The sequence below is a fragment of the Phyllostomus discolor genome, chromosome 5 (genome assembly GCF_004126475.2).
Source record: "Phyllostomus discolor isolate MPI-MPIP mPhyDis1 chromosome 5, mPhyDis1.pri.v3, whole genome shotgun sequence".
In the NCBI taxonomy this organism is placed as follows: domain Eukaryota; kingdom Metazoa; phylum Chordata; class Mammalia; order Chiroptera; family Phyllostomidae; genus Phyllostomus; species Phyllostomus discolor.
In genome coordinates, this window is record NC_040907.2 from 79,833,574 (window position 1) to 79,847,436 (window position 13,863).

The 13,863-nt window shown below is 41.3% G+C and overlaps 1 protein-coding gene across 9 annotated transcripts in view; it reads left to right on the top strand.

Annotated features, from left to right (window-relative positions):
* Positions 1–13,863, top strand: part of ATXN1 (ataxin 1) — a 384,633-nt gene that overhangs the window by 261,183 nt on the left and 109,587 nt on the right. Inside the window, exon 7 of one of the 9 annotated variants that reach the window (XR_004903293.1) lies at positions 2,063–4,508. The exons of the other annotated variants lie outside the window; for them this stretch is intronic. The gene's annotated coding sequence lies outside the window, so the exon portion shown is untranslated. Of the gene's footprint in view, positions 1–2,062; positions 4,509–13,863 lie in introns of those variants that run through there. 9 annotated transcript variants of the gene reach the window in all.

The following is a 13,863-nucleotide window of genomic DNA, read 5'->3' on the forward strand; positions in this document are numbered from 1 at the left end:
CCTCCCTCTGCCCCTCTGGTAACCACCATGTTATTGTCTGTGCCTATGAGTTTGTTTGTTTTGTTTGTTCCCTTGTTGATTTTTATTTTGTATACCGCATGAGTGAAACCATACCCCTTTTCCACCTGACTTATTTCACTTAGTGTGCTACTCTCAAGATCCCTCCATGTTATCACAAATGGCAATATTTCATCTTTGTAATGGCTGAGTAGTATTCTATTGAACATATGCCCCACATCTTTGTCAGTTATCAGCTGAAGGGCACTTTGGTTGTTTCCATGTCTTGGCTACTATAACTAATGCTGCAATGAACATAATATCTTTAGGAATAAATGTTTTCAAATGTTGGGGGCTGAAGTTTTTTAGACAAGTATAAAAGCTACATGCTTCTGTAAAGATTAAATTGGAAGTCATATACAAAGCTGCTGAGACTGTAACTAGTGCAGACTCTGGCCCTCTCTGCTCCCCTACTCTTTATCAAAACCCTTGCTGTTGATGTCTGCTTTTGTTCATCAGCCTGGTAAACTATTTGCTTATCAAAGAAATCAACACACCACTGGCATCTAATGATAAGTACCATTTCCAGAAAGAGGTACGTTCTTTGTGTCAACAATAACGGATCATCTTTTTGGAAAACAGCTCTTGTGACTCTTGGAATAGTTGAACTGATATTGAATTGGACTTGGGATCACTTTTTCTTTTCTTTCTTGCTTTTTAAAGATTTTGCTTACTTTTTCTGTCACCAAGCATGGCTTTCATAAAAGAGGCACATTTCTGTGACTTCTTCCATGTTACATTAAGTTTCCTCTAGTTCCTCTAGTTTCTTAACCCCAAGTGCTCAGCAAACTTCAGAAGGTATTATCTGATGTCCTCTTCCCATAGTACATTTTAAAGCCACTTGCTGCCCTTGCCGAGTGGCTTAGTTGATTGAGTGTCATCCCCAGCACCAAAATGCTATGGGTTTGATCCGTGGTCAGGGGACATACCTAGGTTGCAGGTTCGGTCCCCAGTCTGAGTACATGTGGGAGGCAACTGATCGATGTTTCTCTCTCACATTGATGTTTCTCTTACTCTCTCTGCCCTGCCTAAAATCAATAAATATGTCCTCAGGTGAGGATAAAAAAAATTAAAAATAAATTTAAAAAATTAAGTTACTTATTGATACATGACAGGGAGAGGAAATATTTTTATTGAAATAGCCAAGTTTGCAACAAATAGTTTAATAAAGTATTTTAATTAAAAAAGAAATTAAAAATAATGTATGAAGGATAGTTAGGTTATTGTATGGTTCTTTTAGTAGGAAGAATTTTTAGATTGAACTGTTTAAAACCCTTTGAAAACTGAAATAATTTATTTCTTGGAAATCAGTAAAACAAAATAGAGTGTGCAGAAGACCCAACTCACAGTGTATTTAAAATACAGTGTTCTGGGCTTCACTCCCAGTAATTCTGATTCAGACAGAAATCTAGGGTTGGGCAGACTTTTAGCTGTACTAAGTGCCCTATGCAGACTCACACAGGGCATGTGAATTTTCATAAGTACCCCAAATGACAGCTGTGGGAAACCACGTTTGAGAAACCTTGCTTACTTTCTGGAGGAACGCTGACTTTGTTTTAGAAAATGTCAAACGTGTCTAAAAGTAGAGAGATGGTAACATGAATTCCCTTGCCCACCCCCCCACCCCACCTCAGCAGCCATCAAAATAGTTTCTACCTCACCCCTGCACCCAGATTATTTTGGATCAAATTCTAAACATCATACCATGAATAAATATTTTAGCATTTATATAAACAATTAGGATTCTTCTTACATAAAACCACAGTAGCATCAGCACACCTAAAAAATAATTTAAAATAATTCCCTAATATCATCAAGTATATAGTCAGTGTTTATGTTTCCCTAGTTGTTTCATAAATAATTTTTTGTTACAATATGTTGTAGGATTTTTTTTATGGTTTACTTGACTCAGGATACAAATAAAATCTATTTATGTCTTTTAAGCCTCTTTTAAGCTATTGGTTCTGTCTTCATTTTTTGTGTGTTACATTTCTTTCTGTTGAAGAAACCAGGCCATCTGCCCAGTAGAATTTCCCACCATCTGGATTTTGATGACTGCGTCCCTGTGGTGTTGTGAAGCATGTTCCCCGTCTTCTGCGTTTCCTAGAAATTGTAAGGAAGTTCTGCAGACGTTATTTACTTTTCTTTGCCTGACGACCTTGTCGTTGGTATTGTGTTGTGTATACCCATCAGGAGGTAATGGTTAGCAGTGTCTCCTTGCGCAATAAGATTTTTGTCTAAATTCGTACATCTGTTAGGAATTGCAAAATGGTGGCAGTCTAATTCTATCCCCTTTTCACTTATTAGCAGGAATCGTTCATGAAGAGAAACTTCCCCTCATCCACTGTTTGTTACGCAGTACTTCAGGTTTTACACAAAAGACGGAATAAACACTTTATTCACCAGTTTTCAAAAGGAGGTTTCTTCATAGTGTCCTCCCAAGCCATCGCCATTTCTTAAAAGCATTGCTGTGAACTCATGGATTTAAATGCTTCTGGTGTGTTTCGGTCAGTACAGTTGCTGCCCACACTGATGCTCAAATGGTCTTGTCTTTGACCATTGATGGGAAACCTATTCAGCTGGCCACCAGATCCCTTTAGTACCATACTAGTTGTCTTTGATATTTCCCTTGCTTTCTAATATGACAGTGTGTCCCCAGCTTATCTTGGACATTTCCTGCCTCAGATTAGGAATCAGTTTTTTTTCCCCAAGCAAACCTGGTTCCTTTTGGTGAGAAATGGTATTTGGAGATCACATGTGTATTTGGGCTCCAGGGGTACTCGTCACAGCCGGGTTTGTCATTGTTTCTCAGCCTTTTCAGTGGGTGCAACCAGAGCTAGGATGCTCTTTCATACACGTGACGTGTGTATTTTTTAGGGTGCAGTACTTCATGAGTGTACGCTGAGGCACCACCACAGGGCTCTTCCTAACCTCAGCGTGTCCTTTCTGTCAGGCCGGAAGGGGCAGCTCGCAGTCACCAACACCATCTACTCACTCACTTTGCACCACACTCACCGCAGCCTCTGAGTGAAAATGCCGGTGATGCCCCAACGATGTACTGACTGACAACGTTCAGCTGGTGTGGTGTTTGTTTTGTTTTCTGGTCCATTGCACTAGGGATACACAGTTACACTGTGGTGTGCTAGGGTCACTTGGAATACTTCTCTCTGTGTGTTTATGCCAGTAACTGGATGTGCATATATGTTTATATTTTTACTTGAAAACTTTAAAGGAGGTTTTTAGAAAATTATCTCTGTTCAGTAATTATGTAGGAATATTTAAATGCTCCTGGACTCAAACCTCTATAAAACGAGATGAAGTCATTGAAACCTGTCTTTTACCGCTTATATCTTTTACCTTGTCTCCTCTGTTTTCTGTGCATAGCCATTTTTGTACGTATCCTTCACTTTCAATATAAGCAATTACTTTATTTAGGTAAGGTTTACATTTTCTTGCTGTAATGAATATATTTATATTGATTCTTTAATATAATACCTTAATGGCCCCTCTTTTTCTAGCTATTCTCTCTTGGTTTCCTACTATGAGCAGTACTGAAACTCCCAGTAACCCTTTCCTCCTCTCCCATTATTTGATTTAAAGATCTAAGTGAGAGTAACGCTTTTATATCTATATCAGTGAGCTCATTCTCTTCTATTTCATATTTTCTCATTTTTTAAATCATCAGAGTATCTACAGAGTGTACAATCGTAATATATAATGCAGACCTCCTTACGATCATTTCTGAGTAATAGACCGACGGCTGATTGTGCGTTTAATGCTCACCCCAGCCCTCACATCCGCACCTCTCTGGTCATTCTGGTTACCTGACCTTTCACCCTCGGGGACTTTCACGGAAGGGCCTGTGGGAACAGTGTGTGTTCCCTGGCTCTTTGCATATGCAGAACGGGTTGTCATGACTTGACCAGGACTTTGACCGGACACAAAATTTGTGGCTCCGTTGCCTATCCTGAGTGGCGCTCTACTGACTTCGAGCACAAAGCCCAGCTCTTGAAGAGCCTGATGATTCTAATTTGCTGTCTTTTATAAGTGACTTGGTCTTTTTGCCTGGATTTCCTAAGAATTTTATTTTATTTTATTTTATTTTTTGTCTTTTTTTTCTAGGTCAGTTTTTCCAGGTACATGGTGTCCTTTCAATATATAGTTTCAAGTTTTTTTCTACTTCTGTCTGGAAAGTGTACTTGAGAAGCGAGTTGAAGTATTTGTTCTTTCATTGCTTTGGTTTTCTTTTTGAAGACTCTTATTGTTTGATTTTCTTTGCCTGCCTTCTCTCTCAGAGGCTTTCTCTTGAACTCCTTCTCTTTCTTAATTTCTTTTTGATGTTTAAAATTCTTCCTTTCCATTTTCTAATACTCTCCAGGCATCCTCTGTTGTATGTATTACTTCTTGTGTTCCTTGTTTAATTTTTATTTCTAAGTTGTCTTTTCCTATTACTTCCAGTTTCTTTCTTAGTTATTTCCTCTCTGTCTAAAACTCTTTTCTCCAGTCACTCTATTTCTGAGTTTTTCAATTAGACTTGTGTTTCTTTGTGTCTTATTTTCTCAGTTTTCTTCTCTTTTGAAGTACTAAAGTTCTTGCCTGTTTTGTGGGCATGTCTTTGTGGTAAGAATGTTATTTTCATCTTTATTCCATTTTTTAAAATACTAACTGCACATTGGGTTTGATGGCAGTCCTATTTTGTTATTCATTTTTAACTGAAATGAATTTTTCTGTATTTTTAGGGGCAAATGAAAGTTTAGAAAATCTTCTAAGCTCTAGAACTCCCTCTTCTGTTGTTTCCTATTCATATCCGTGAAATGACAAAGTAAGGTCTCTATTTTCTTAGCTGTCTCCTCTGCTTCTCCTTTTGTTGGCCCTTTCCTTTCTCTTTTATTTTATTATTACTGTAATGTTTAAGGTGGATTCTGCTCTCAAAAGTTCCTCCTCAGGGTGTTTGGTTGTGGGAGGAGGCTTTGTTTTATTGGTGATGAAGTTTATGGGCTCTCTGTCACCTAGTGTTTCTTCCGGTCCCTTGCCCTGACCCTGCAAATTGAATTTTGTGGGACTTCTGGCCAGTTAATGCTATTGTACTCAAAATAGCTCATCAACCTGCTCACCTTCTGGTGAGGACCTTTTGGAGATTTGGGGGGGTCCCTTGTCATAAAACCTCAGGTATCCACTGCCTTTCCTCCAACTTTCTCCTGCACAGGTATTGCTTCCACCTGGCTCTATAGCTGTAGACAGATTTGGACGCACCTGTTAGTATTTTCAGGTTCATGGGCTAGGTGGCCACCTAATATTGTTTTGGTGTTGTTCATGGATTACAGGTTTTGTGACCCTAGTTTCTCTGTGTGTGTTGTTGACATCGTTGTGGAGAGGGGAGGGGGAGGAGGGACAAGGCTTCTGGGAGATTAAAAACTATGTTGCCTTCGACATTGGCCATCGCCTTCCCTGAGTCCCCACTCTGTCTTTTCCTTAGTGTTACCAGCTCTTGAGAAGGTGTTTTTGCCAGGTGCCATCCTTCTGGATTCAAGCTAAAAGTACTTACACATATGAAAAGATTGGTTTCCTTTATATATTTAGTGAATAGTTAATTGTCTATTAAGGAAACCTAATAAAAAACCTTAAAAAAACAAAACACTAATTATTACTTCTTAAAGTGAAAACTAGCTTTACTTGTTAATTTTTTAAAGTGCTGTATGTAGGGAGTGAAACTGTTAACATGTATCATTTGTAAATGAACCCCCTGTGTGCGGCCATACCACCCTGAACACGCCTGATCTCGTCTGTAAATGAACACCCTAAAAAGTCAGTAGCTCCTTATCCTTCTAAAGGTATAATATACATCAAGATTAGGATGGGTTAGAACTGTGGGCATTGGTGGCAGGTCTGAAGCTGAAAAATCCCCTCGGGGTCTTTCTGATATGCATTCTGATGACCTGGACAAGTCAGCCTTTCCCCTCCGCTCTGCCCTCACCCCAGCAAGTCTCCAGTTCTGAAAATTGACTTGTTAGAACTTTTAAAACGTAGCTTCCAAATTGCCGTTGACAGAAAAAGAAAAATATTTTTCTTCTTGGCATTTAATAGCTTGATAGTAACGCACAAAGGGACCCATATGCTTATTCTCTTTTGTCCACTTCAAATTCTTCAGGGCCCTTGGTGGATGGAAGACAGGGTCAGCAGCCATGCTTGTAGTGTATGTGACATTTGGCACCTTTCCACAAAAGGTCCTGTTTCCTGTAGAGTTTAAATTTAGGTTTACTGAGAATCTGAGAAATATAGTAGTAAAAGGGGAACTGGAGTTTCCTCTTTTGGAAGGTTTCCTTATTAAATTCTGTTCGTGACTCTCTGAGACTTCATCCCCACCTTGCATGGGAGACTCCAGAACAGCACGGTGCATTGCATCTTCCTCCTTCTGACAGAGTCATTTCTTCACTCAGCATAGCAGGCTGAAGGGGCTGTGTGCACAGCTGCCACCCTCTTCCTCCATTCTGTTGTGAGAGGTCCTTGGTAGTCCACTTACCTCAGTGCTGTTATTAAATTTCAGCCAACTTCATATATATTCTTCTGACATCCTCCTTGCTGGGTTTTTAAGGGTAAATTGCTCTTGGATAAAACAGTCAATATAAACAGTAATTGGAGTAGTCATGTGATAATGTATGAGTATACTCTGAGTATGAGGAACTGCAGAGGGAAAAGATCCTGGTGTTCTTCAGCCGGCATGCCAAGCTGAGTAGGCTTCTCGTTTCTAGCTGAAATTGACTGCCTGCAGAGATAGATGGGACATTGCTCTTACCTCCCCCTTTACCACTCTGAAACCTGCCCCAGCAGCTGGCGCTCTCTCTCTGTCCGGTATCAGTACCCCATAATGTGTCACACCTGTAATATTTCAGATAGGAAAAAACAAATAAACAGGAAATTTTTATGTGTGCTAAAGGCCTTTCAACACTGTCCATGGTTTCTCTCTTTGCTCTGCAGATGGGTTTCGGGTCCTCTGAGCATGACTGCTAAGGAGGCCTTGGCAGAGATGCCGCCTCTCCCACGGGCACGCTGCTGCCCCTTGAGTACATTTAGTAGCAGGGCCCAAGTTCGTGTGGACCCCTTCCCAGACAAGGCTTTATAGGGAATGAATTTCCAAGTGCAGAAGCTCCTCTCTTACACTTTCTGCCACCTACTTTCATGGTTATGGCCAAGTTCTACTCCATTCTGAACCAACTTATCTACTTAAGAAGTGAATAGAAATCATATCTGCATAAGTGCTGGAACAAACCGGAATACTGATACTTTGTAAGTTAATTAAATTATAATAAGAACAGGAAGAAATCCAAAGAGTTTTCATTATCTATTTCCTTTTAGAAAGTAGTACAACAAAATGATTCAGGGTGTCTCATAGTTCTGTGGGGATTTAGCAGAAGAGTAGTGAGTAGATTATCATTTGTCCCTTCGATTTCCAGCCATCTCTGGCCTCTCCGCTTCCCGTGGCTCAGCTGATTTGCCGTCTGCTCAACTCCTCAGTACACAACACATACCAAGCACAGAAGTGTCAGGTGGAGAAGACTGCAGTCTGCTGTGCGCATTTGCCACGCAGCCTGTCGTGTGTACACAAACGTAACATTGGGATCTGCTATTTGATATCATTTGGCCACAGCCAAATAGGCTTTCATGGTGGTAACAGCAGTTGGCACTCCCACCAGCAGCCAGTGCACCGATTCCAGGTGGAACAGTTAGAGTGCAGTATCGTAGCATGTGGTTTCTAAACCTCAGACAGCACCAGGGTTCAGTCCTCGGAGCTCTTTTGATCTCTTAAAACTGTCTCAAAGCTGACTGACCACATCCCCAGCCTGGGCCTCTCCTTTGAATGTCAGACCAGGAGACCCCACTGCCTCGTAATTGTCTCCACTTGGATGAACTCTTTTGTTTGAGTTTTCGAATATGTTTCTATTTTATGAATGAAGAGTCACATTCTGCTTAAAAATCCAGAGGTATTTTTTCAAGATACGAACAAAAGAAAGCAAAGAGACAATGAAGTAAAGCCACCAGGGAGCTCAGAGATAACTTACGATTTCTTCTTAAAATAGTATTAAAAATTATGAGCAATATGCATGTCCATTCATCCAAAAATGCTAGAATAATAGAAAGAGCAAAATTCAGACAATTTCCTGACTGTTGGCTTAGAGTTTCTATTATACCTTTATCTTCCATATGCTTTTGGGTTTTTTTTAAAGACTTTATTTATTTTTAGAGAGAGGGGAAGGGAGGGAAACAAAGAAGGAGAGAGACATCAAGGTGTGGTTGCCTCTTGCATGCCCCCACCCAGGGAACTGGCCCGCAGCCCAGGCATGTGCCCTGACTGGGAATGGAACTGGCACCCTCTTGGTTCACAGGCTAGCACTCAATCCACTGAGCCGCATCAGCCAGGGCCATATGCTTTTGTTTTGATCTTTATTATTTTTATTGTGTTTTTATTGTTGACACTATTACAGATGTCCCCATTTCTCCCCTTTGCCCACCTCCCCCACCCCCCATCCTAGCCCACCCTCCCCTCCGAAAGTCACCACACTGATGTGTGTATGGGTTATGCATAAATGTTCTTTGACTAAAACCTTCACCTTCTTTCATTCAGCGCCCATCCCCCTCCCCCCTCCCTTCTGACAGCTGCCAGTCTGTCCCTTGCCTTCATGCCTGTTTCTGTTTTGTCAATTTATTGTGTTCATTAGATTTCACATATAAGTGAGATCATATGATATTTGTCTTTCTCTGACTGGCTTATTTCACTTAGCATAATGTTCTCCAGTTCCATCCATGCTGTCACAAAAGGTGAAATCTTGACCCTCCCCCAACCTGCTCTTCTCACTCACTTTCCCATCTCCAGATGTGGCAGCTCCTTTTCCACTCAGGCCAAAAGCTTCCATGTTGCCCTTGACTCTTTCTCTTCTACACAACCCCTCTGGGCCATACTGCCATCATCTCTCGCTTGGAGTGTTGCACTGACCTCCAAATAGGTCTCTCTGCTTCTGCCTTTGCTCCTGGAAAATACATCCTCAATTGTTTAAACATGGTTCAGATCTTGTCATTCCTCTGGTAGAAACTGTGAAATGGCCTCACAGCTCATTCGGAATGAGAACCGCAAACCTTCTCATGGCCTAAAGGTTGCATCGTAATCACCTCCACCCTCGTCTCTGACTTCATTTCCTGCTCTTTTCCCCTCACTTGGCCTCAGCACACCTGCCCCTCACGTACTTCCTCCAACAAGCCAGGCAGGATCCCACCCCTGGGCCTTTTGTACCCTCAGTTCCTTCCACCTGAAATGTCTTCCCTAAGTCACCACCTTGCTTTCTTCGTCATTTTCTTGTGGCTTTTGCTCAGATATCACTGTCTCTATGAGTCCTTCTCAACAACTTTTAAAAATTATATTCTAGACCATTGCCCTCGCCTCCTTTTCTGCTTTATCTTTCTCCTGTTTGTCCCGATTTAATAGAAAATATTTCATTATAAACTTTTTATTTCCATGAGGACAGATAATTATTTTTTTGTTGTTGATTATTCTGTCTCAGAGCCTAGTACAGTATCAGATAGATACGAAATAATTATCAATTTACTTACTTAAGAAAGTATCAATAATAATAAAAGACAACATTTATTGAGCAACTACTATGTGTCAGGTACTGTGCTCAGTAGTTTAAGTTTATTTGGTGTCCCAAGGACCCAGTAGGTAGGCCCTATTACTCTCCTTTCACATGAGAAAATTGAGCCCTAGACAAATTGAGTTATGTGCTTAGTTCTCACAGCGAAGGGGACAAGCCAGAATGGGAGCCCTGCCCATCTATTTCTAGAGCCTGGGTCCTCAACTACTGTGCTCGGCTGCCTCTGTTAGGAGACAGCCCCAGGTGTTCCTCAGCTGGCTCCAGCTTGCCCTTTGCCTCCTGCAGTCCATACTGCTGCCTGCTGCTGAGGTCATCTGTGATTTCCATGGGATTCATGCCATTGAATCTTTTGTGTGTTTCTTAATAGTTGCCATCACAGTTAATTTCTGAACAGCTTTGCCATTGTAGCTCACTCCCTCCTTTCTAAAACTACTTCTTCCCATAGCTTCTTTAAAACCATACTCTTCTGATTCCATCCTGCCTTTCTACACCTCTAAATGTCAGTGCTCCTCACGACTTAGTCCTTGGTCCACCTTTCTTCTCAAGTTGTGTTTCTTCCTTAGATGATCTCATCCCAAGTCACAGCTTCTTGCTGGACACAGGCTCCCACATCTGCATTGTCAGGCCAGATTTCTCCACAACCTTGCACCTGTCTAGGGAGCTGCCTACTTAGCAGCTCCATTTGGAGATCACAAAGGCACCTTAATTCAACATGTTCAAAGCCAAAGTTACAACCCTCTGCCTCCCACCAAACCTCATCTTCCTCCAGTGTTCTCCATCTCAACCGTCAGTCCCATCTGGTTTTCGAAGGCAAATGCCTAAAGTTTTCCTTGAAGTATTTCTTTCTGCCTCTACATCTGTCACTAAGTCATACTAATCCCGTCTCCTTTTCCCTCCCCCCCAGACATCGATTTGTCCCACTTATTTATACATTCATTGGTTGACTCTTGTATGTGCCCTGACTGGGAATCAAACCTGCAACCCTGATGTATGAGGACAACACTCTAACGCCCTTGACATATGGGGACAATTGGGCTACCTGGCCAGGGCCCTCTTAAAAATCTTCTGAATCTACCCACTTCTCTCCTTCTGCACTGCCACCATTCTAGTCCCGCCGTCTCTCCCCAGGAGCCCCGACTTCCCTGGCCTTCTTATACCGCTTTCAACTCTCCCCAACTCCTGGACTTTTCCTGGAGTGCTTTATTTACATATAAACTTCTGTGGTTGTGTGATTAGGCCATAATGTCCCTTCTCTCCATAGAATGTAAGCTCTCTGGAGGAGAGACCATGCCTGTTTTCATTCAGTCTTTACAGAGTATCTGGCACCCAGAAGACACTCCCTGAGTATTTGATTTATTGAATGAAAAAATAAGTGTGATGTATCAGATGATGCGACAAAATCAAGGAAGAATAAAGAATATTCAAAAGCAGATAGGAAACTGTGTTTAGCATCATAATGAATAAATAGTCATTGCTAATACTTAGTCATCAAAAAAGGTTAAAATTTGTTTATTGTTCCTATTTTAAAAGTCAGGTACATAGATATAGAACTATGAAGGAAACAGATCTTAGAAAAAATTCCATTCGCTAAGTGAAATTTTAGAAGGTGAGGAGAGATTAAGTTAATTTATGTGAATACCTCATCTCCTAACAGCACAGATAAATGTTTGCATCCAACTGTGAGTACAAATGGCACATTCTCAATTATCCACACCAGTGGAGGCTGTGGGAGCACTGGTTACTGAAATTGCAGTGTGTAAAGAAAGTGATTCATTGATTGGTATGCCTTCCTCTTACCTTGACCATAAGGAATTGCCAGGGAGGCTAAAAATGGGCAACAGGAAAAGGGAGAAACAATAAAAACCTTGGATAACCCTCGAGCAGATAATTAAGATTTAACTTGAGTCTGTTTTGATGTGTGCACATGTTTCTGTACGTGGAAAAGGATAAACCCACAAATATTATAAATGCCAATTTTTGAAGGCTTTGGAAAATGCAGCCCACAGCATATGGTACCAAATTAATTCGGGGTTTGACTTGTCTCCATCTGATTTGCGCACGCTGAAGTATGAGATAACAGTTTGGCATCCGTGTGCACAGAGCTTTCTGTAAGCTTCTCCATTTCACAGAATCTCTCTGAGGTCAGAGGATGTGTGGTGACACGTGTTGAGCAGATGAGGAAATAGAGGCACAGAGTCGATTAGTGGCTTGGAAATAATTTGTCAGTAGAGTTGTCAAGACCTGGCTCAGCAGACTGTGGCTCTAGCGTCCTCATTTCTGCCTCTATTTGGAGTGCTTTTCTTACTTTCATTTTCTTTGGCGTCACTTAATGCAACCTGTTCGTCCTGCTGCCCATCAGAGTTAGAAGAAATTTAAGGCAGGAGAAATTATGCTTGAGAGGAAGGGGCTGTAGAGATGAATTCCATCAAGATAGATGTGCTTGCAGCCTCAACGGTATTAAAACTTCCCAGTGATGTTGCCACAGCTCCGCCTGGGCTCCATGGTGCGAGATGCCTAACCTGGAAGGACATCTCTCTTTGTTTGAAGTGGCAGGTTGCTCTTACTTGCTCTCCTGATATCTCCTAAGAGCATTTGTTTTTTCTTTTCTTTTGAGGCCAACTCCAAAATTTAATTTAATATCGATCAGCTGTTTCTCCTGCAGTCCATGTGAAATTGAGAGTATCAGCTAATTGTGTTACAGTTGGCAGCAAAGAAGTCTTCCAGAGGTGTGGATCAGTTATCTCTTGGCAGAGCTGTTGAGTTCATGACTAATAGCGGTGGGTTCTGTACTCAGCTGCCACATGAAATGCTAAAGACTCTGCACTTTATTCCGTACAGCGTGTCTGTAAGATAGTGCCTCCTGTTCAGGTAATTACTTCTGAAATATTTCTAGACATTGCCAAGGTTTCTCCAATCTTGCCTTTTCTACTCAGTTTCTAAATCTGATGCACAAAGGAAAATTAATTTGATTCAAGAACCTGCCACAAATTTGTTGTATTGGGCCCAAGGTAAGTTAATTGCTGCACAGTGAAAGGCCTTCTTTGCCTGTCTTCAGAGCAGAATGTTATTGCTCTATACTCCTCTGACCTGAGAGGTGGGGACTAAGCTCTGTAGTGCCTCAAAAAATATCAAAGGAGTTTTAAACATTAGTTTTGAGAGACCGGAATACACAGAAACTCAGAATGTTTGAACGTCAGCCTAGATGTTGGCAGACTTCCATTCAGATTTCAGCGTGAGTGAAATGTGCACTCTGTGACTAGGTTCAAGCCCTCAATAGTTAATAAGCAAATCTCTCTGCTTTTTCTACACTGTTGCAAAAAAATTAAGTTAAGCAAATTTTGTGGTGGTTTTTATGCGTGTACAGACATGCATGAAGCCTCTGCATCTTCCAAACTTGGAAAGCATATTTTAACAGCACAAGTATTTCTGTACGTTTGATCTACATCAGAACCTCTTTTTTTCCTTCCTCATATGCTTTTTAATTATATGGTTTAAATGTTTTACCTATTAAATCTACTTGGTCTTCCGAGCTGTAAACATCACACACAGCTAATAAGCTTTAAGAAAGAAGAGGAAATTGACATTTAGTATAGAGGTTCTACAAAACCAATGAAAAACTATGCAAATGAGCTAGAGAACAGACAGATTTGCATATCCTTGTTGGTTTCATGATGATATTCTCAGCATGAGCCTGGCAGACTCGCCTTTTTACCTCTTGGGATGATGCATGTACTAGTGGTAGAGCCCTGCAGGGTCAATTTAACAAGTGTAACATTGCGATTTTTCCATGTGGTTTCTCACAACCACTAAGCAAAATGCGGCAATAAATAGTGACAGAGAAAATCGATTTTTGAAGTAAATACTTTTGGAGGTCAGGGGTAGGGAAGGACATTCTGAAAGTCTTCAATGTTGCTAGAGTAGGCCAGGCAAGTTTTGGTATGGGCGTCACTGGCATTTCAGAATAAATAGATCCCACCAATTCTGCCATTGTCTTGATACTCCCACGCCTGCCGCCGAAACCCGCCCCCCCCTCCCCTGGGGACTGGGCAGGTTTTGCAAGTCTCCTTTGGCTGCATCATGGTCTCTCTTTCATCAGAAAGCAGGCTAAGGAAGAAGCTGCTTTCAACACCATCCTGTTAGAATAATAGATAGTAGCCTACTGGCC